Below are 22,927 nucleotides of genomic sequence, written 5' to 3' on the forward strand. Positions count from 1 at the left end.
TACAGGTAGTAACTGCTGCTAAAGTCTTCCTTCCTGGCTCTAAAACACTGGCTTTCTCTTTATTTTGCAGATGACTTTCTAGCCAATGCTATTCTTCCTTCTCCAATAGATCAAAATTTTGAACAAACAGAAATAATTTAATATAAATTTCATTGGGTACCCCCAATGTTCTAGGAATTGTGCTTTATATACTTTATTAAATGTATGCTACCCAATATCCCAGCAATGTAAGGAAACCCCATTTTACAGATGAGAAGGTTGAGAAATTTTCTCAAGATTATATATCTAGCTTATGGTGGAGCCTAGATTCAAACTACATTTCCTGGTTAATTTCAGTTCATATACCATGGATCTCTTTCTTCTCTCTCTCTCTCAGCCCTTGAGCTCTTCCCTTTTATCACTTATGCATTTTATATTAATTCATTCAATGTATATTTACTAAAGACCTCTTACATGCCAAGCACCGAGGATAAAGTGGTGAACACCACACATCAGATTCACCCCTCTTTTTCTTCACAACCAGTCACATTCCCAAAACTCCTCTGATGGGCTAACAACACAAGACAGCATTAACCAACATGTTCCAATAAATACTAGTCCCACAAGAGTTCTGCAGTCAGATAAGTTTGAGGAAAACTACTCTCTATGACCCTCTCTTGGAGATTCACAGTATACAGTGGCATTAAAACTACTAGGAAATGACTCAGGGGACCTGGAAATCATGGCTCAGAACTATGTCTTATGTTAGAGCTGGAGCCCTGGTCCTGTGTGGATAAATCAGTACTGGACCCTGGTCCATATACAGTACTCCTTCCACTGGCTGTGGGTAGGTAGGCAGCTGCTGCTGGAAATCTCTAGCTGGAAACTTCTGGTGGATGTGTGAGTCTATCAGAGCCTCTGTTTGTGATGGGTGTGCCATTTCTGTGGCCATTTACTTGCTAAGAGTTAGCTCATTATTTTGGTCTGCAGGCGTTTTCTTAATTTTGAGAAGTTTTTGTTACATTTATTTGGTTGTGGGTCTACAAAGATTTTCCTGTTATTTTTGAACATAATTACTTATTTCTTTTTTTAAAACCTCAGATGCACAGAATTTCATTAATCATAGTCCCTGGTTCATGACACACTTCCCTCCCTGGCCCACATGTGTGTTTGTGTGTGTGTGTATGTGTGCCTGTGTACATGTGTATTTCCAGCCTCCCTCTCTTTCCACTTCTCCCTCCTTTCTTTCCTTCCTCCTTTTTTCTTTCCTCTCTCCTCCCCTTCCTACTAACCCACAACCCCTCAAAAGCTAAACATTTGATAGCAAACTGTATCTAATAGTAGAGTCTCCCTCACCAACTCATGTCCTTGCTTCCACTCACCTGAGGTAAATATATTCCTGAATCCTGTCTTCATCATTCCCTTGCTTTTTAAACATAGTTTCAATGGATCTATATATATACAGTATTTTTTAATTATTTTTAACTTTATGAAAAGAATATCATTTGTGTGCACACTTTTTTGGCACCTACCTTTTCATTTTCTGTTATACTGGTAATATCCACCTTAATCATTTTGGGTTACTGTAGTTCATTTGTTTGGACTACTGTATAATACTACATTTTAAGTATATATTATTATTTATTCATCCACTCTCTCACTGATGGCATGTAAATTACTTCCAAGTTTCTGCTACTGTGAACAGTGTTGCTATGAAATTCTTCTGGGTAAATCTGCAAAACCTTCTATACTGTGTTTAGGAAGAGAATCACTGGGTCATAGGGTATATGAATGCTCAGCTTTAGGAGGCAATGCCAAAATGTTTTCCAAGGTGACTGCATGAAATTATACTCACACACGCAATATGTAAAGAGATACTATAGATCCATATTCTCTTACATTTGGTAATGTCAAGCTTAAAATTTTGACAGTTAAGTGAATGAACCTCTAGCTTAAAATGTTTTTATATCATTCTAGTTTTGGAATGGAGAGCGAATTTTCTACCAGTGCCAGTTCTTCTATCTGGTTTTAGAAATCACTCTGAGTTGAAACAATTGGACCAAAAAGGGTAACAATGGAAGATGGACATGGTAGAAGGAAGCAAAGAGTAGTATAGAAAGATAGTGTCTTTTTTTTTTAAACCACACTTAAAAGCCATACCCACATCCCTCCATGAATTCAGCAGTGGCTAACTTTGCCTTCTTCCTTCTCCTGGAATCACCCTTAACATCTTCACTGGATAATCTTAGACTTTACTTTCTCTTTCTCAGGTCCCCAGTGCACTACTGACTTTCAATCACAGTTAATCTTGTCACCATTAAGCATGATATATTAGCTTTGGCTGTTATAACAATAGTGTAAACAACAGAAATTTGTGACTCACATATCTGGAAGCTGGGAAGTCCGAAATCAAGTTGCCATGAAATTCATTTTCTGCTGAGGAAACTCTTCCTGGCTTAAAGATGGCCACCTTCTCCCTATGTCCTCATAATATTTGCTTTTCTTATAAATGTAATGCATGCTTACCATAGAAAATTAAGCAAAAGGAATAAAATAAAAACCATCCATAATGTAATCACCCACAATTTAGCCACTTTAATATTTTGATGTAGATCAAATATATATATTATACATATGTGTGTATATACATGTTTGTATAGGTGTATATATATATGTATACATGTATACATGTACATGTTACCTATATACTGTAGACATTCCCATAAGGTGCTTTTCAAAATTAAAATATATTTCCAATGGTATATATATTATTTATGTAGGATTATATAGTTTATTGATCATTATCCTGCTATTCTATTTTTTATTACTATATAGCACACCACATTGAATATCTCCATAGTAAAACCTTTGTGCATATTCACAATTATTTTCTTGTAATAAATTCCTAGTACTAGAGTTATATCTATATCAAAGAGTAGGTTTCTAAAAAGCTTTTGATACATATTTCCAAAAAGCTCTCCAGAAAGTTGTATTAACTCTCCTGCCAATAGTATATAGGAATGGTTAGTTCTTGTCAACTGCACCCTCTCTGGTTATTAGAAAACATCTTTGCCAAATTGGTACATGAAAATGGATATCTGGTTGTTTCTCTCAGCATATATTTTTCCTCCTCTCTTTCCTTCCCTCCATCCTTTCCTTCTTCCACTCATTTCCTCCCTTTTTTCCTTCCTTCTCTTTTTCCCTCTCTTTATTCTTTCCTTCCTTCCAAAGTTGAAAAATTTTATCTGTGCAACCAGTTTATTGAGCAAATAGCTCCAATAGGGTAAAGTAAAAGCAATTTTATTCATTTCTCTACTGTCCATTCAAACCACTGCAGACACATTCTTCTAGGAATCTTGGAAGACTCCCCTAGCAGATTATATAACTTTTCAGATAGTCCTTCTGTCACTTCTTGTTCCAATAACAGCTTCATAGAACAAATCAAAATATCCAGTCCAGTGTCATACATAACTCTATACTCCTTTCTACTTTAAAACTTCATCTCCCCCATTTTGGAATTGCTCTAGGCTGGAAGTCTTCAATAAGGGGAAGGGAGTCATTGGTTTCCCAACTTATACAAATTAATGGATTAATTAAAAAGTAGAGTTTTTAGTAAAAAGAGAAGCTTTAAAAAAGACTCTTTTGAAGAAGTGAAAAAGTAGTCTCTCTAAGCTCACTTTCCACACAACTCTAGAGAAGTTGGACATGACCTGAGTACTAATTCTTTGGTGTCCTCAGAGATGCACTGCTGCACTCCTTTCATATGGACAGTGCCACATCATTATCTGGCCTCTTATGTACTCCAGCTCCCTCTGTATCCAGAACCTCTTTGTGCTGAGGTTGTCCAGTTTCTGGCAAGATTTCTACTTGGATGGATCTTTTACAAAAATACCTCCTGCTTCTTTTGTATTTATTTAACACATAGACATACGCCACCATTACTAGAAGAAACTAGTTCCTGATATAAGTCTTTTCACTCTGTGAGCTCTGGACACAGCTCTCCACCTCTAGTCTTCTCAGACAACATAAATCCAGTCCTTCTGTTACTGCAGACTTAGGGGATCATATGTAATGCTTTCTGAGAGATTCCTTCAAAGGCTCTCCCAAATGGTTGGAGGTGAGGGAAAAGACTGTAAAAAAGGAGGTGGGAGGTGGAGGTGGGGAGAGGAGGCACAGTACAGTAACAACTCTTTCCAACCAGACTTTTAAGGTTCTTTTTTTTTTTTTTTTTACAGCCTGGAAGTGCGTGATCATATGAACTGGCAGAATAGATTTTATAATATTCAGAATGACTAGCATTGTTTTGGAATCTGATGATCCTTGGTACCTGCTTTTTCACTCATTCAACTTTAATATTCTGTTATATGCCTATCTTTTTTGGCCATTTGGATTTTTCTCTTGTGGATTGCCTATTTTTTATCCTTAGTCCATATTTCTATAGAGATTTTCTAGTTTGTAAGAGTTCTCTCATACAAAAGATATTGTCTATATGTTGCAAATAGATACTATACTATTATATAAGTTATAAATAAAAGAAAAATTTTGCTAATTATTCAGCCATTTCTGATTAATGGTTTTGCACACAAAATTTAAAGAAGATGCCATTCAGAGCAAGATTTAAAGAAAGATATATAACAGTTTTTCTCAATTTTCAACTGAAAGTATCCTAATTTATTCATCCAGTTGTAGATTTTTTGTTCTACTTAAAAAGTATCTCTTTCTTCCTCTCATATACATATTAGGTATCAAAAACTTGTCCAAAGTCGTCTTAGGTTGACAACTTTCTTCCCTGTCAGCATTAATGTGCTGACATTAATTAGAGGCCATGTGTTGGCCTCTAATTGCTGTTATAAAGAAGCCTTATCTTTAGGCTTCTTAAACTAATCTGAGGGATTTATATTTCCTGTACCTGCTTTGCACATGAGGGAACTACTTTCTCTGCAAGAAGCTTTTCTATGCTCCAAGTGGTCCCTCTCAATCAGAAAAAGAGTTTTTTTTTTTTATTTGGGATATTTATGGATATATGTGTAGCAGCAGGAAGAACTTTTATTCTTCTCAATCAGGAGATGACTTTTACATTACCTACACATCTCTTCCCAACCTGGAATTTTTTTCTTTAAATACTTAAATCTATATACAACAGACTGTTTCTATATGAGATATTCAACAGTTTTGTTAGAAGGCAAATGATGCAGAAGGGAATATTCAAGAGCTTACCTTGCAGAATGTAGACCTTTTCTAGCTATTCATTGTTCATTTTGGGGAAGAATGAATGAAGGGGAAGAAAAGAGAAGGCATGTACATAAAGCCAGGCCTCAAGGTTAGAAACCAGTCTAGTTCCCTGTTTTTTCATTTTAGCTCTCTATCCATGATTTGGAGTTTTTCTAGAACTGTACTTCACTTAGATTTTTTCTAAAAACTCCTATTTATTTCCAATGCCACCTACCATGGAGCTAAGCCTGTGGCAGGTCCTTAGTGACTGACTAAATGGTAAGGACTGACCTTTGCCTGACTTTAGACTTATACACATCAAGGGAGTAAAAAGAATACTGGCAGGTTAGCAAGGAAAGTGGATGACAACAATACTGAAGGATCCAGGTGAGGAAAAACTGAGGCCAAACCACAGAGAGAAGACCGAAGATTTCATTTACATTTTGCTCTCAAGTTTTATTAACCAGGAAGAAGTTATTAAATTGTACATGGTTTACCTGGTATTTCTTTAAATCAGCTCAGTGGAGGCAGTAGCAGAATAGTAATTAAGAGTAAGAACATTGAAATCAGGCAGATAGGTATTCCACCTCTGGCTTTGTGAAGTCTTAGTTTTATACTTTGGGCAAGTAAACTCTAAGTCACAGTTTATTTGTAAATTAGCTATAATAATAGTACCTAGCTTACAGCATTGTTGCAAGGACTAAATGAGTGCTTAGTAAGGTTTCCAGACAAAGTATTTTAAATCACACAAACAAACACATACCCTACACCTCTAGGTATGCTCAATCAAATTCATACGACCAGGAAATTCCATAAGAAAAGAACTTGCCAACCAGCTCCCAGAAGAGTACAGGTGGACCTGAGGCAATCTGGGGTTTCTTTTTAAAAGAGTCTCTTACTCTAGTAATAACTCACTGAAAGAATGCTGTTAACTAGCATTTGCACTCTCTAAGTGATACTTTATCTTCGTGATGACCTGCTTCCTGAATCATCAACTATTTAATCCTGTCCATTTAGTTTTAGTGTAAAGAGAATTATGTTGTATTTTAAGATGTCTTTCTAAATTTGTAACCCAAATAAAGTATTTTGGGTTATCATCTGTAAAAACAAATTCCTTCATTAAATAGAACAACCTATTCCATGACCAGGTCAAGACTTACATAGACCAACTGTCTAGAAATCTTGCTAGGATAAGAAAAATGTAACTCTTTGTTATTGACAAACTGAGTAATTTTTAGCAATGATGACTCATACTTTCTATTAACTGGAAAATATTTCCATTTGATTGGATTTGACAGACATTTATAGACCACTCATGATGAATCATCCCAGTTCTCAAGGATCTCACAATGTCATGGGAGAAACAGGCAGGTCATTTAGAATTTCCAAACAGTGTTATCAGTGCTACGAGGGAGACAATGTATTAGAAATCTCTTGACTTTTGTAATTTTTGTAATAAAGATAACCTGGTAAGTCTTCAAATTTTAAAGTGTTTTTGAAGAAAACCTTATTTATGTTTAACTCATTCCATTTTACAGTTTGTGATTATTTCAGGGCCACTAGATTAGATAAATGACAGGTAACCCACAACAGAGTTACAGTATGGGTTCACCTCCATGACTCCCATAAACTCCCCTGCAGCAAAGTCCTGGGAGGCCTGTGGGCATGAGACACTGGCATCTGTCTCCCAGAGTCAGGATGGTGTTGGGCACCTGAGCAAGTCAGTGGTGTGTGAAGAAGGAGCTGCCATGGCATTACACCCAGGCTATGCTGGTGCCTCTGCCTCTGGGGGATGACCAGTGTGCCCCCAGCCCTCTACCTCCTCTGTCAGAACACCCACAACATCAAGGTGTTGCTGCTTATCTTCAGTATGCCTCCCCTGCCAGACTGTGGAATTCCAGAGGGCAGTGACCCAGTCTTGTTTGTCTACAGATCTCCAGCGCCTGGCATACCACCTGGTGCACAGTGAACACTCGGTAAATGTTTGTTGAAAGAAGAATGAACAAATGTTAGGCAAAGTGTATAATCTAGGGATTGTAATCAACTCCAAGCTAATTCCTAGTCAATTCCTAGCAGTGGCTTATGGCCATATTAAACCTTGCATTAGAATGATTTATGATGCCTGGTTTAACACAATGACAATAACATACTCAATGAAGTAATAAATGAATTGTGTTTTAGGCATGGCCAATTGTTAAACTAGGAATTAATTTAATTCAGAATTTCTGTTTTAATCATTACTACTATCACATGGAAATATTTGAGGAGCTCAGCTTCATGTTACAGGATCCAAACACTTAAAATTCAAGCAGCTTTTATTTACTAAAGGCCTTTAATTGAGAAACAGCCTCTTTTTCAGTGAGACATTTAGCTTTAGTAAATGTGGTTTGTGAATTTATTCCCTGTTTTTAATTGCTGTAGATATTTGCCCAACATCTGGTTTTATAGCCATTTAAATAAAGAGGTTTTGCCATAATAAAATGTGTATGTTTGTTTTGAGTGGGTAACATCAGTTTTTACAGGAGTGTATCATGTACAATGCAATTAAAGCCTTCAATAGCAACTGGCTTTCAAAATGTGTAGAAAGTTATAATCCCAAAAGACATTTGCTGCAGAAAGATGTGAGTAGACAGAAGTATATGAATTGAAAGAAATCAAAATTATTTTCTCCTTGGAACCCTGATGGTATTTCTATTCTATCATTTGCAAACTGTCAAGTTAAATTTATGGAGTCAAATCCCCAAACCATATCCTCCTCCTCCCTCATCTCACCTTTTCTCTTGCCCTTAATCTGTTCCAGTCTCATCCCTATACCAGGTGAAGATAGTGTAGTCACAGACATACTTGATAATAGCGACAAGGAAAGTGGAAAATTGTATTAGTTTTCATTTCTGGTAACTTAGGTGAGGATGCACTGGTAAACTTAAAAAATAATTGAGTGGTATATTTTAGATGATCTTTAGATATTGAAATATATGCATATATGTACATATATGCATACATAATTGTCCACTTTTATGGACACACTGAAAATCATTTCCAGACATCCTCCATTCTGCCACCACTTTTTGGGCTCACCACCTCCTACTGGTATTTAAGATTCCTTCTACAGCTTCCCGCGATCTTACCTAAGAGAGCACACACGTCAGCAGTAAACTCACGTGGTCAGATTCCCATGAAACGCAACTAGGGCTCTGTCAGTAAGACTCTCGGTATTTAACTGTTTGAACAAAATTCCTAGAAGTGACCAAAGTGCTAGTCCCAACACTAGCTAGTTCAAGTGAAACATCTTGAGAGAAGCATTATGTTAGAGAAGGGAACGGTGAGACCCAGACAGAAAAGAGCAGAACATTCCAAACAGAAGAACACATTTTAGAGATGTTGCTTAGTTTCTATTTGCATTCCCCTTATCCGTCCTTAAAGTACCAGGAAGGGGTTCCGGGGATTATGTGTAAAGCAGTTTAAAAGTATCCTGAGGGTAGGGTTCTGATGGGTGATCTCAAGAATCTTTTCCCCTTAAGAGTCTCCATGCCTATGAGAAAACATGGTTGACTGGTACCATTAATTGAGAAAAGAGGAACACCAAGTTTGGCTACACTGTGCTTTTTTCTTTTTTTTAAGTGGTTTTATTAATCCCCTAACATCCAAACGGTATTTTAATCATAGCTTCTCCAGAGCTCCATGTATTGTTTCCTTTAGCTTATGCTGCCTTCAGCCTTGTTCCTGAAATTTATGCTATTGTCAGAAATCCTAGATTAAAAATCTAGTATGGCTAGATATACTTAACTCTCTTTCTCTCTAGGTGTTCAACAGCCTTATCAAGGGTCCATCTCTATATGGTGATCTGTGTCTGTGTAGATGTGTGTGTGTGTGCGTACACACACACACACACACACACACACAGCAGGCACCGACTTTGGTGCCACTTTGCATCATCACCCCTATTAGGATTATCAGAGTATTGGAGTTGTGGGTAAAAGAAGATCTATTTCTTTTCCAAAGGGTGAGAAAAATGGGAGGGTGTCACAAAGAGGGAAAAGAGAGAAAATAAAGTGTGTGTGTGTGTGTGTGTGTGTGTGTGTGTGTGTGTGTTTTGGGTAGGGGGAGGGAGAAAAAGAGAGGGGGAATATGAGTGAGTGTGGAGGGAGGAGGGGAAATGAAAGGATATTATATATTTTTTTGTATCTGTCATTTCCCTGCTATCTCCCATATGACTTCTTAATCCATCAGAATGCTGGGAAGATAATGTTTTGGGCGAAATAACATGAGAGAGAGGATAGACTCCCAAGGACCAATATCTTTATTGCTCGGAGGATAAACGGATTATGTCAGCCATTTTCTGTTGCTGACAGCTTTTCTTATTAACCGATTTTATTTTTTAATCTTCCAGGGAAGAAATATGGTTTTATGTCACAATAAAACGCCGGTCACATCTAATTCTGCCCTCAAACAAACAGATTTCTGAAAGCCTTGCAGAGAAATTTGAAATAACTTTAAAGAGGGGGTTTTTGGATAAAGTCTTTATCCAGGGGCTTGTTCAACTGCAGTGTAAAAGGTTTAGAGAGAGAGAAGAGGAGAGGGAGAGAGGATAGAGGGAGGGAGAAGGGAAGAGGGAGAGAGGAAAAAGAAGGAGAAAGGAAGACCTATACAGCTGGTTTGCTTGGTGATCTCTCTTTAGACACACTCGAGCATGGTCAGGAAAATGCAGTCTGGATGAAAGGGGCTTGGGAAGGTGAGCAGAGGGACGGCAGGGCTCCTCAGGGCTTTGGGGGAGGAAGCTGCTGATGCATACCCCTCTGAAACAGACACTTGTTCCCCAGTTTTTCTGGAACTGTTAGTAGTTGATGGCATGTCTTTCAAGAATTATAAACAAATCAATGTGAGTTTGGTAAGGCATTTGGAGCTCACAGGCAATTCTAGTCTTTTTTCCATGATTCCTTTGCCAGGAGATTTCAACCTGCCTGAGGATTTAGGTCTTGTGTTCCCCCCAACCCCCCCCCCCCCCCGCCCCAGAAAATCTTCTGTCAAACACCCCAGACAGCTCTGGCCTTTGCTTCCTTCTGTAGGCCCACAGCAAGCACATAACCATCACTAATATAAAAAAATGCTCGTTTCTTCTCTTCTGTGTGGCACAAAGCAATTTAGCCAGACAGGCCCCCTGCCCACCAGGGGCTTAGCTCAGAAAACATCCTTAATTTGTGCCTCTAGCTTTGTTCAGCACCCTGCTCACTGCAGACCCAGTACCTTGATTGATAATGATGGCCGAGTCTTATATCGTGCCCTGCCGGCAAGTTTTGGTGATTTAAAGCACTTTAAGAATCTGTTAAAAATAAATCGCTTGGATTTTCTAAGGTGTTGTTTTGTATAAGAGAAACTCGCTTTTCAAAAAAGCATTCTGAAAGTCTGGGAACTTATAATTTGTCCTAAGGCAAGTCAGCCAAGCTAAGCACCTCCAGCCAGCTGTGAGAGAAGGGGAGCTTCTGAGGAATGGATTGAGCCCAACATCTCCATACCTGAGGGCAAAGAGTGGATTTTCCTGCCTCATTTCGTTACCTGAAGAGACAGAGAACTAGTAGAAATGGAGAGAGAAAGGTCACTTGAAGTCTGCATTCTCTGCTGCAATGACTCTGCCAGGACCGAAGCAGAAACATGAGCAGTCTCAAGGCAGGAGCCGCTTTGATCTGAAAAAAGCCTGAACTGCCAGGGAGGGCTGCTGACTCTGAGCTGTGATTTTCAAAAATATTTTTAAATGCACAGGTCTTCAGTGAATAGTTTTTTGGCTTTGACATACGTATTATGTCTGTGTGACCAGTACTCCAGTCAACACTTAGAACATCGCTCTCAACCCTGAGCTAAATGAACGGCGCCCCCTAGGTATGGTGAAGAGATGGTGCTGCACGGGCAGTGAGCACATTGTTGGCACAGTAATAATAACTATCCTGGTTTTCAGTTCTCTAGGCACTTTCACATATATTATTTTAGCATATCTCCCCAGACAGTGAAGATAATGGCATCATCAAATAACAGCAACAACAGTCACAAACACTGATATATGTTCATTGGTGTCCAGCAAACATATTATTGCATGTAATCTTTTCAGCAACCCTTTAAAATTGGTACTATTTTATTTATTTTTACAAGTTTATTTATTTATTTTTGAGACAGTGTGTGCACTAGCAGGGGAGGGGCAGAGAGAGAGGGAGAGAGAATCCCAAGGAGGCTCTGTGCTTATCAGCACATAGCCCAATCTCACAAACCATGAGATCATGACCTGAGCAGAAGCCAAGAATTGGATGCTTAACTGACTGAGCCACCCAGGCACCCCTATTGTATTTTTTTAATTTTTTTTAAGTTGGTACTACTCTATAGAAACAGAAGCAAAGAGAAGTTAAGTAACTTGTCCACTATCAGACAAGTCAGTATTAAAGCCTGAGAATCTGCCTCTAGATACTGTGCTTTTAGTGAAATACATGAGGTATGATATATGAGACAGATGACATATTAATAAAAGTCAGATAGCCAACTCACTAGTGGATCTGGATCCCACACTAGGCTTTGTAAACCTGCCTCAACCTATCCCTTCATCCTCACTCTCACTCTCTGCCCCACCTGGTACACTTTCCATTCTGTGCCTCTGCTGCACAGAGCTGTTGGTCTCTGAGCTTGCTGTCACCTTTCAGGCTTCTGTACCTTTGAACATGTTCTTTTCTCATCTCCTATGGGGCATACCTTGCTCATTCTTCAAGTCTCTGCTCCATTAACACCTGCTCAGTGAATCTCCTGGAACCTCCTGTGGGGTTTGATCCCTTCTGGGTATCTTTAATACCCCACTCAATCCACTGGCCATAACTTTGTCTTTCCCAAGAGAATTATGAGTGCCTCAAGGGTGGACATTGTGTTTTTGCTTCTATTTCTGGTACCTAGTACTGTGCTTGATAAAATGCCTAGTGAAGTGGTTTTCACTAAACTTTTAATTAAAACACATCTTCATTTTTAAAGGGGAAAAAGTGCTTATGCCTTATCACTTGAAATTCCTGGCTGTGAGAAACCTGCACCAGATGGTGGTGGTATGCCTAATTTAGGATTTCTTTTTTTGAGAGATAAATGGTGTCTTTTCAAAAATTTTTAGATTTTTTGAAAAGTTTGTTAAAATTCCAGATGACAAGTTACCAAAAAATATCTCAATGCAAGATGGTTTTTATTTACAATTCTTTTAAAAAAAATTTTAACATTTATTTATTTTTGAGAGAGAGAGAGAGACAGAATATGAGAGGGGGAGAGCAGAGAGAGGGGGAGAGCAGAGAGAGAGGGAGACACAGAATCAGAAGCAGGATCCAGGCTTTGAGCTGTCAGCACAGAGCCCGATGCAGGGCTCAAACTCACAGACCGTGAGATCATGACCTGAGCTGAAGTCGTGCGCTCAACTGACTGAGCCACCCAGGCACCCTTTGTTTACAATTCTATAACAAAAAGAATATGTTTACACCTGTTTGACATCATTAAGGACCCAATCTCCTGCCAATGAGCCTTAACCAGACTTTGCATTGTGTGGTTAGAAACCTTTCTACAATGCTCCATGCCATTATCCTTTTCTTCGTCACTTTCATGTGAGCATCTCTGGAGCACTTTTACAATGTACTTTAACTCAGGATTTCATAACTGATATCCCACATGCACTGTTCTACAGGACATTAATAGGTGTGTGAGAGAGAGATTGAAAGAGAGAGGAAGGGAGGGAAGGAGATTGGGGGGAGGACGGTGGAATGCATCCAAGGACAAACAAGTGTGAAAATGCTGTTTAAATGGTTTCTTGAAAGCAGTACTTTACAGAGCCACCATTATGCATTGTTTCCCATATTTTTTTAATATTTTATTTTTATTAAGATGTTTATTTTGAGAGAGAGAGAGAGAGAGACAGAGATACACGGCACCAGTGAGAAGGGGCAGGGCAGAGGAAGAGAGAGAATCCTAATCAGGCTCATGCTCAATGCCGAGCCTGATGTGGAGCTCCATATCAAGACCACAATATCATCACCTGAGCCAATATCAAGAGTCAGATGTTCAAACTACTGAGCCACCCAGGCACCCTGCATTGTCTTCCATATTTATTCATTTGTTAAAATAGGGAACCCATTTTGGGGATGTTCCAAATGACATCTCTTATAATACTGTGCCTGTCCTTAGTTTGGTAACCATTCTTCAATTCTTAAGCATAAACATACATGCTTGACTCATTTTCCACCTCAAAGCGCATCCCTAATTGTTGCTTTTCTATAGAAAACAATGTTGACCACAACCTCCATTGGGTTATACAGTCTCTAAGGACTGGAAAGTTTCAGACTTGTAAACTAGGGACTCTCATCAACACCAATTGACTGGCAGTGGTGGAGGCTGGGTCCTGATGCTGACCTCCAAAGGGCATTTGCTATAGAGTCCATGGTCAGAGACTGACTTGACAGAGTCTATGATGCCATACCATGGGGTCATGCAGAAGCCAAAAGTCCAGGGCCACGAAAGCCAGGTGAGTTTGGTGTGAATCTTTGATGCATTTGGAACTGGGAGAACTATTTGGGCTTTTTCCAAAGGCTGAGATGCAGATGGTTATCACTACATTCTTTTGCATGGGCACCTCTAACTCAACAGTCTATGAAATGCATTGAAAACTTTAGTTGTGTCACTGTTCAAAATGGGGACTATCAGGATAACTGCTATTTCCCAGGGCTGTTGAGATGACTGAGATAATGTCTTAAAAGCACCATACAGAGGGCTGGGCATGTAATAAATCTCTCTCTCTCTCTCTCTCTCTCTGTCTCTCTCTCTCACCATTTATTAAAAGCCACAATAATAATAGCAGTTATAACAAAGCTTGTACACTGCATTATTTCAGTCATGCTGCCTTTTGCCACTTTGCAGTTCTTGGCACACAGCTTTTTGAATACAAGAGTTCTAGCTTACACGTCTTCCAACTTCACTGACCAGTTTGTCTCTATACTTACAATCACAGGTTTTCTGTCTATTTCTTATTTATCTCCTGGGATCTTAATGCACCACTGTATTAGTTTCCTAGGACTATTATAACAAAGTATCACAAACTGGATGGCTTAAAACAAGAGGAATTTATTCTCTCATAGTTTCAGAGACTAAAAGTCCAAAATCAAGGTGTTGGGCAGAGCCATACTTCCTCTAAAACCCAAGGAGGGATTCCTTCCTTGCGTCTTCCTGGTTTCTGACAATGGCTGTTGATCTTTACCTTTTTTTTTTTTTTTTGGCTGGTGGCTGCATCTCACCAGTCTGCCTCTTTTGTCACATGGCCTTCTCCCTGTGTGTCTTTACATGGTGGTTTCCTCTTCTTATAAAAACAGCACTCAGATTAAAGCCCACCAGAATGGCCTCATCTTAACCTGATTACATCTGTAAAGACCCTATTTCCAAATAAGGCCACATTCACAGTGCTGGGTGTTAGGACTTGAACATAGCTTTTGGGAGGATGCACATAAACCTATAACCATCACTGTCCCTAGACTTTTTAAGTAAAATGATAAATCTTCCAAAGGTTTAAGCCATTGTTAGTTAGGTCTTCTATTTCCAGCAGCAAATGCATCTGAAGTGATATAACCTGGGAAAGACTAGAGTCACAAGAGCCTTCTTGGGACTGGGTCCAAACTACCACAGGAATTAGGATTAACCAGGCATGAGACATATGCCCCCTCCCCACCCCTCACCCCCACCCCCCCGCCGTCACTGGGACAGGAAGCAGGGGGTTGTTGGAGGCAAAGTACTGAGACTGATTCACCAGAACCACATATGAGGGAAGGAAGGGAAGGACAGTTTTCCAAAGGTAAGGTAGGGAGTGTAAGGACCTGAAGAAAGAGGAAAGGATGTGTAGCAAATCAAAACAATACATACCTACTCTGCAAATTAAGTGTTTAGCTGTGGTGCTGCCTCTTGATGGAATGTTATTCAGCCCAAAAAAGGTGTGTTTATGCACATCTCTGTAATAACATGTAGAAATGTTTATAATAATGCTAATAGAAAAGTGTATACAAGATTGTTTTTCAAATTTTCTTGAATAAAGATGCTACTTCAATCAGGAAAGTTTCAAAACATGAGATAAAAGTAGAGGAGTCAATCTTGTGGTAGCTGTTGTAAGAAGTAAATACGTTGTTTGTATTGGCATAACACTGGATGATTTGTTTAGAACAAAGAATTGATGGCAAAGTTTATGCAAAGCTAAACTTCAAGTGAGACAGTTGGCATGTGAAAAGGAACTTAATGAAGAGGTGTCAAGAGCAAGAGTTTTGACTGGCACAAACGTTTAAAGATAATATGGTACTTCTTGGAAGCTGGTGGATTAAAAACAGCTTCCTGGCTATTATAACAGAAAAACAATAGCATAGTCTAATAAAAGAAAGTCCGTATCCTCTTAGTGTAGGCTTAGGAAACAATGAACAAATCTAAGTAAATGCAGTGGCCCTGATTCAATTAAGCAATTCTGCAACACCACCTGAAGAAGCTACTAGAGAGGAAGGATCAACTCCTGATGGACGTTTGAACGAGTTGGAAAATTTAAAAGAAAAAAAGTAATGACTGCCAAAAATGAAACAAGTTGCAAAACAAAAGAACTGCAAAAAAAAAACAACTGTAGAAATACTGTTCCACAAAAAAAAAAACAAAAACAAAAACAAAAACAAAAACAAAAAAACCCAAAAAAAACCCAAAGGGTCACAGGAAGCTAAGAGCAAAATCAAGTACAGAAGCCCAGAAACTCAAGGATATCTAAATATCCCCTGAAAAAAGGTGGAAAACCATGTAAATGGAAGAAATTAATAAATAAAAGGGGCACTAAACAGGAGAGACCATCCTGAAACAACAGATTCATTACATGAAATGCCATCATGCAAATCACAAAGGTCCAGACAGTTCCATTTAAGAAGAGTCCTCTAAGAAAAACCCCTCTTTCTTTGAAAGAAAGACAAATAACCAAGACAGAAAATGAAAGAAATGACAAGGTGACTTGTATTTTTATTCTGAGAACTGACATTTAAAGGTGTTGGAATAAGCGTGACTTGATTACTTCAATTCTCAGATTTTGAAGAAGAAAAGGACTTCGAAATAGTGTGTGTGTGTGTGTGTGTGTGCTCATGCAGGTACATGCACATGGTTTGAAAAATCTGTATAGAGCAAGATGTAGAATTATTGAACTGTAGTTATCTCTCCACTTACCCATTTCATGTCTCTTCTTGAGGGTTGAAGAATAGTACTTCACATGTAAGCCCCAAATAAAAATGGAGGTTTGTCCTTTTGCCCATATTTAGAAAGAAAAGTGGTTTGTGTGACTGTGCTAGGTGTGTGGGGGTCAGGGAAGGTATTTGGGAGATGGTTCTGGGAGACTTCCTGCTTGTATTAGTGTCCTAACAAATCAGAGACTGGGTGGCTTAAACAGCAGAAATGTATTCTCTCACACTTCTGGAGGCCGGACATCTGAAATCAAGGTGCCAGCAGGGACATGTTCTTTCCAAATGCTGTGGGGACAAGTCCTTCCTTTCCTCTTGCTTTCCAGTCATTGGACTGGGGTCCACCAAATCCAGTATGATTTTATCTTAACTTGATTAAATCTGCAAATACCCTATTTCCAAATAATATTACATTCACAGGTTTGGGGTGGGAGCATCATTTAATCCAGCACATTGCTAATGAGATATTTTAGAAGAATCTGAATTCTACCAACATGGAAGCAGCACCAGTGATACTCCATGCCCCCTGGTGGAGGTGGGGCAAATAGAGACTTAACAATCACTCTATGTTCCATTTCTTTTTGCTCACTCAAGAGCCTCTTAAGTGGACACCATCCTCTCAACTTCCTAAATCTTCAACGCTTCCTCTCTCTAGTCTCTTTTGCATCAAAATGGAGATACAATGTAAAAAAAAAACATATACGTGTGTATGTGTTTTATGCATGTACGTGTGCATACATATTCAAAACTACTACGCAGTGTTGTGGTCAAGAAGGGAAAGTGTCAGAGAGATCTGAATTGGAATTATGGTTTTGGCATGCTTATTATAGGACCATGGGGAAATTACTTAATCTATCTGGACCTTAGTGTCCTGACTCTTAAAATGGGAGTAAAGATAGGAACTCCCTCAAAGGGTTTTTTGAGGATTTAAAAAAAATTACACAGTCATCTTAAAAGATGCTGAAGATGAACTTAATAAAACTTGACATAAATTTTTTATTAAAGGTAAGAAAAATCAGAAAGTTTTTTTCTTAATATGACAGAGTATTATTTAAAATAGGCATTGAGGCCATTCAGAATGCCTCAATCTGACAAATCACATGCCAATGTCAATTTAAGAAAAAAAATGTACATTATGAATGAGGACTATAACAATAGATACATATACATTTGAAACAATAAACTGGATACTTTTCTAATCCATTATTAAGTGATTACAATTCTTCTGATTAAAGGTAGAAAACCTTAATAAATCAATAAGAATGAAAGGAGAGGCCTAATTTTTATTATTTGCAGGGGATGATGGTCTCTTTAGAAAACCCCAAAGAATCAAATAAACTGTTAGAACTATTACAAATTCAGAAAAGTGGCATTTTGAACTTTAATTCTCTGCATAATTCTTATTTATAAGCCATACAAAAACATCAATAACTTTCCTATAATTCAACAATAACCAGGTGAAGGTAGAATTTAAAACAGCCTGTGGGTAGGATAGTAGCAAGAGAAGGTATTGATAAGTAATTGGATTCAGGATATATTTTGATGCAAATGTGACACAGCTTTATTTTTAACACAGTTAAAATGCATGGGGAGAAATGGGGTAAAATATAATTTTCATAAATGACAAGTTACACAGTATAAGGACTCTTTTTTGAAAAATGTCAATTCTCCCCAAATTAATCTAGGTATAACTTTAATAAAAAATTGTCCTAATGCTCATATGAGAACTCTAGTTGAGGTAACTAATCAGATGCATTGACCTCTCTTTCCTGCCAACGCGCCAATGAAATAACAGGGAAATTATACAAATCCTACAAAGAATCCCACAAGACTGCAAGAAAACACTGGGAAATTGAGAAATTACTGTAAAACATAAAACAAAAAAAAATCAAATTGATGGCAATACTCAACAGGAATCTACAAATGAAAGCAAGAGAAGAAGGTTTCCAAAATAGTGAATATTTTCGGAAAAAGTTCCAGATCAGAGATAGTGGAGCCAGGAGCAGAAAGCGGGATGTTTAATTACAGAGTTATGAATGGCTGCTCTTTGTTCCCAGAGTGTCTGGTTGCAGCATCTGTCACTCAGTTAGATCCATGAGTGAAAGTCTTTAAACAATATGGGAGATTTTCCACTGTAAATGTCAGGAGTGGGTATTTAGGCTGGAGAAAGAAGCAAGAACAGGCAGCTGTGGCACATGATCTGTCATAAAATCCATGTGTCTCAAAGTGAAGTCAGGCAAGAAAGGAGGGAGTAACCCTCAGTAGCTGAGTGAGCATGTGCAATACCTACTCCCAGTCTCATCTCTCAATAGGCATACCCTCCTGCTGTGTGGAAGAGTGAGAGGGAAAGAGAGAGGATACTAGTCACCACAAAGGAAATAGTATTTATTTGAGTAACAAAAATTGTAAAGGGCAAAATACAACATACAGAAAATCAAATGCAAGGGGAAACCATTTTTCAAACATCTGGCAGGGTCAAAGGGTTAACACTGTTAATTGCATCAAGATCTACCCACTGATAAGAAAAAAACAAGCAATTCTCATGATTCCCTCTGCTGCAATGTGCTTCCTCTGGTCATTTATCCTATAGCAAACTCCCCTCCTCTCAGATTACAGCCCAAATGCCACCTTTCCTGACCAATCCATCTAAAGCATCTATCTGCTCAATTACTTTGTTTAACCACCCCTATTTTAATTTTTGGCATACTTCTTATCATTAGCTGGTATCTTTATGTACTTTTTCTTTCATGTTTTCTTATATCCACCTCTGTTAGAATGTAAGTTTTATGAGGGTGGGGACATTGTATTATTTGCTACTGTTTCTCCTGCACCTAGAGAAAATATGTTACCATTTACCTAGCCAAATATGTTTCTTAAATGATGGCTAGCCAAAATATGTTTCTTAAATGATGGCATGATGACTTTTTCAGATGTACAAAAGCTCAAAGAATTTCTCAATAGCAGACTTGCATTATAAGAACTGCTGAATTCTTTTAGGTCAAAAGAAGATGATGTCAGATGAAATTCTGAATCTACACAAAGGAATCAGAAATGGTAACTATATGGATAATATGTTGTTTCTGTATTATTTAAAAGCTCTTTAAAAATAACTGATAATTTAAACAAAAAATTAAGTGGAGGGAATATAACATTTGTAAAAGTAAAATGTGTGAAAAAATAGGACAAAATTTGGGAGGGAAAAAGGGAAGTATACTTTCATAAGTTTCTCATACTAATGTGTAATTGTATAACATCATGTGAAGATAGGCTGAAATATTAAAGATGTATACTATAAGCCCAGTTTTTAACTTGGATGATTTTGACTCCCTCTTTCCCTAGGGAGCATTTGGCAATGCCTGCAGACATCTTAGTAGCAATGAATGAGGAAGTGCTACTGGCATCTAGTCGAGAAAGGCCAATGATGATGCCAAACATTCGATAATGCATGGAACAGCACCCCACAAGGAATTTTCTGATTCAATAATTCAATAATACCAAGGTTGAGAAACTCAATTAACTCAAGTTAAATATTATTTATTGGATTTCAATTTTTAGAATCTATTAAAGACAAAATTCAAACTACCATTTTATTAGTCTTACAATTGTGAAGTAATGGTAAAAAAAAATTAGGGAAGGAAGGGGGAATACAGGTTGAGTGTAGTGCAGTAGCATTCATTTCCTCAGCCAACCTAAGGGGTATTGAGATACTGTCTAACATACAGATGGCCAACAGACACACAAAACAATGCTCAACATCACTCATCATCAGGGAAATGCAAATCAAAACCACAATGGGATATTATCTCACACATGTCAGAATGCCTAAAATTAAAAAGATAAGAAATAACAAGTATTGGCAAGGATGTTGGGGAAAAGGAACACTTGTGCATTGTTGGTGGGGATGTAAATTAGTACAGCCACTGTGGAAGACAGTATGGAGTTTACTCAAAAAATAAAAAATAGAAGCACCATATGGTCCAGTATTTCATCATTTGGTATTTATTCAAAGAAAATGAAAACACTAATTTGAAAAGATATATATACCCCTCTGTTTATCACAGAATTATTTTCAATACCCAAGATATGGAAGCAATCTAAGTGTCCATCAATAGACAAATGGATAAAGGAGGTGTGGTTTATATATACAGTGGAATATTACTCAGCCATAAAAAAGAATTTGATTATGCCATTTGCAACATGGAAAGACCTAGAGAGTATAGCGCTGAATGCAATAAGTCAGACAGGGAAAGACAAATACCCTAAGATTTCACTTATATGTGGAATCTAAAAAAACAAAATAAACCAAAAGCAGAAACAGACCCATAAATACAGAGAATAAACAAACTCTTGGTTGCCAGGGTTCAGGGGTGAATGGGCCAAGTGGGTAGAAGGAGTGGGAGGTACTGGCTTCCAGCTGTGGGAAGAATAAGTAAGTCACAGGGATGAAAGGTACAACATAGGGAATATAGTCAATGGTAACATAAAAGTGTTGTATGGTGACAGATGGTAGCTACGCTTATGGTGAGCATAGCATAAGATATAGAGTTGTTGAACCACTATGCTGTTCACTTGATATTAATGTGTACAACTTGTGTGTCAACTATGCTTGAATGAAAAAAAAAACTATAGTTTAAATAACTGTAATACACAGTAAAATTAAATGCATTCCTAAAAAATGAAATTAGAAAAAGAGATACTATCTAAAATTGATAAAATAAGAAATATAATTTAATGTATATCTTTTTAAAAATTATGCAAGTATAATGAGAAAGAATGGAATCATGACATTTGCAGCAATGTGGATGGAACTGTCAGAGAAGGACAGATATCCTATGTTTGCCCTCATATGTGGATCTTGAGAAATGGAACAGAAGACCATGGAGGAAGGGAAGGGGGGAAAAAAAGATAAAAACAGAGAAGGAGGGAGGCAAACCACAAGAGACTATTAAGTACGGAGAACAAAGTAAGGGTGGAAGGGGGTGGGGGAGAGGGAAAATGGGTAATGGGCATCGTTGCGGCACTTGTCGATGGGCACTAGTTGCGATGAGCACTGGGTGTTGTATGTAAGCCAGTATGACAATAAATTATATTCATAAAAATAAAATAAAATAAAATTATGCAAGTACAGGTAGTTCTCACTTTGCATGGTAGTTTGGGACCAAAAAATGACTATGCAAACTGCAATCATGCAAAGTGAACTTAATTATCCATGGGAACAATTATGTTTGTATAAGACCTCTCAAAGTTTTTATCAAAACCTTAAAAACTCTTACTGTTGTTTATAAATGTATAGGGAAATAAAAAAATGGTAAAACTAATATTTATTTAGGCACTGCAATTTAAAACTTTAGAAACATGGAGAAGCGAAGTGTTTTACTTTTTTAAAAATTGTCAAGAGAAGTTGAATAGTGATCGCCTTCTGCTTACAATATGAAGTGAGAATGTTTTCAATGTCTTGACAGAAATGTCATGCTCCTTTTTAAGTTGAATCAGTTTCCAACATTTTATCCTTTTCACTTTTGATGTCATGAAATATCTCTGAGAGTTCTTTAGTGTGAAGTTTTTGCTGTGATCTTTTGGGACATCTTCATCCTTTTCATCACAAACACCCATTAATATCCTCAAGTTTGCCTCCATTAAGTTGTGCAGGCAGCATATCTAGCCTTTCTTGAATGGCAGCAGTGTCAGCATTGCCATGGTCAGCTATTTCTTCTGTAACTGTTCTCATTTGACTAGAATTTCATTTCCAATGTTACCACTTTTCATTCCTTTGTTTCACTTTTGTTTTTGTTGGTCAATTACTCTTTGGACTTTTTTCTTTTATTTTTTTTTTGAGACCTATGGACACCTACAGATTGAAAGTGAGGGAATGGAGAAATATTTTATCATGCAAATGGGTGTCAAAAGAAAGCTGGAGTAGCAGTACTTTTATTAGACAAAGTAGACTTGAAAACAAAGAGTGTAACAAAGATGAAGGGCACCATATCATAACAAAGGGGACAATCCAATGAGAAGATGTAACAATTGTAAATTCATATGCACCCACCATGGAGCACCCAAATATATAAAACAACAAATATAAAGGAACTCATTAACTACAATACAATAATAGTAGGAGACTTTAACACCCTATTTACATCAATGGACAAATCATCTAAACAGAAAATATGCAAGGAAATAATGGCTCTGAATGACACACCGGACCAGATAGACTTAACAGATATATTCAGAACATTCCATTCTAAACAGCAGAATACACATTTTTTTCAAGTGCACATGGAACATTCTCCAGAATAGATCACTTATTAGATCACAAATCAGGCCTCAACAACTACAAAAAGATTGAAATCATACCATGCACCTTTTTTTGACCACAACGTTATGAAACTAGAAGTCAACCACAAGAAAAAATTTGGAAAGACCACAAATACTTGGAAATTAAACAACATACTCTAAACAATGAATGGGTCAACCAGGAAATCAAAGAAGAAATTTACAAATAC

Source organism: Neofelis nebulosa, chromosome 5, assembly GCF_028018385.1.
Source record: "Neofelis nebulosa isolate mNeoNeb1 chromosome 5, mNeoNeb1.pri, whole genome shotgun sequence".
NCBI classification, from domain to species: Eukaryota; Metazoa; Chordata; class Mammalia; order Carnivora; family Felidae; genus Neofelis; species Neofelis nebulosa.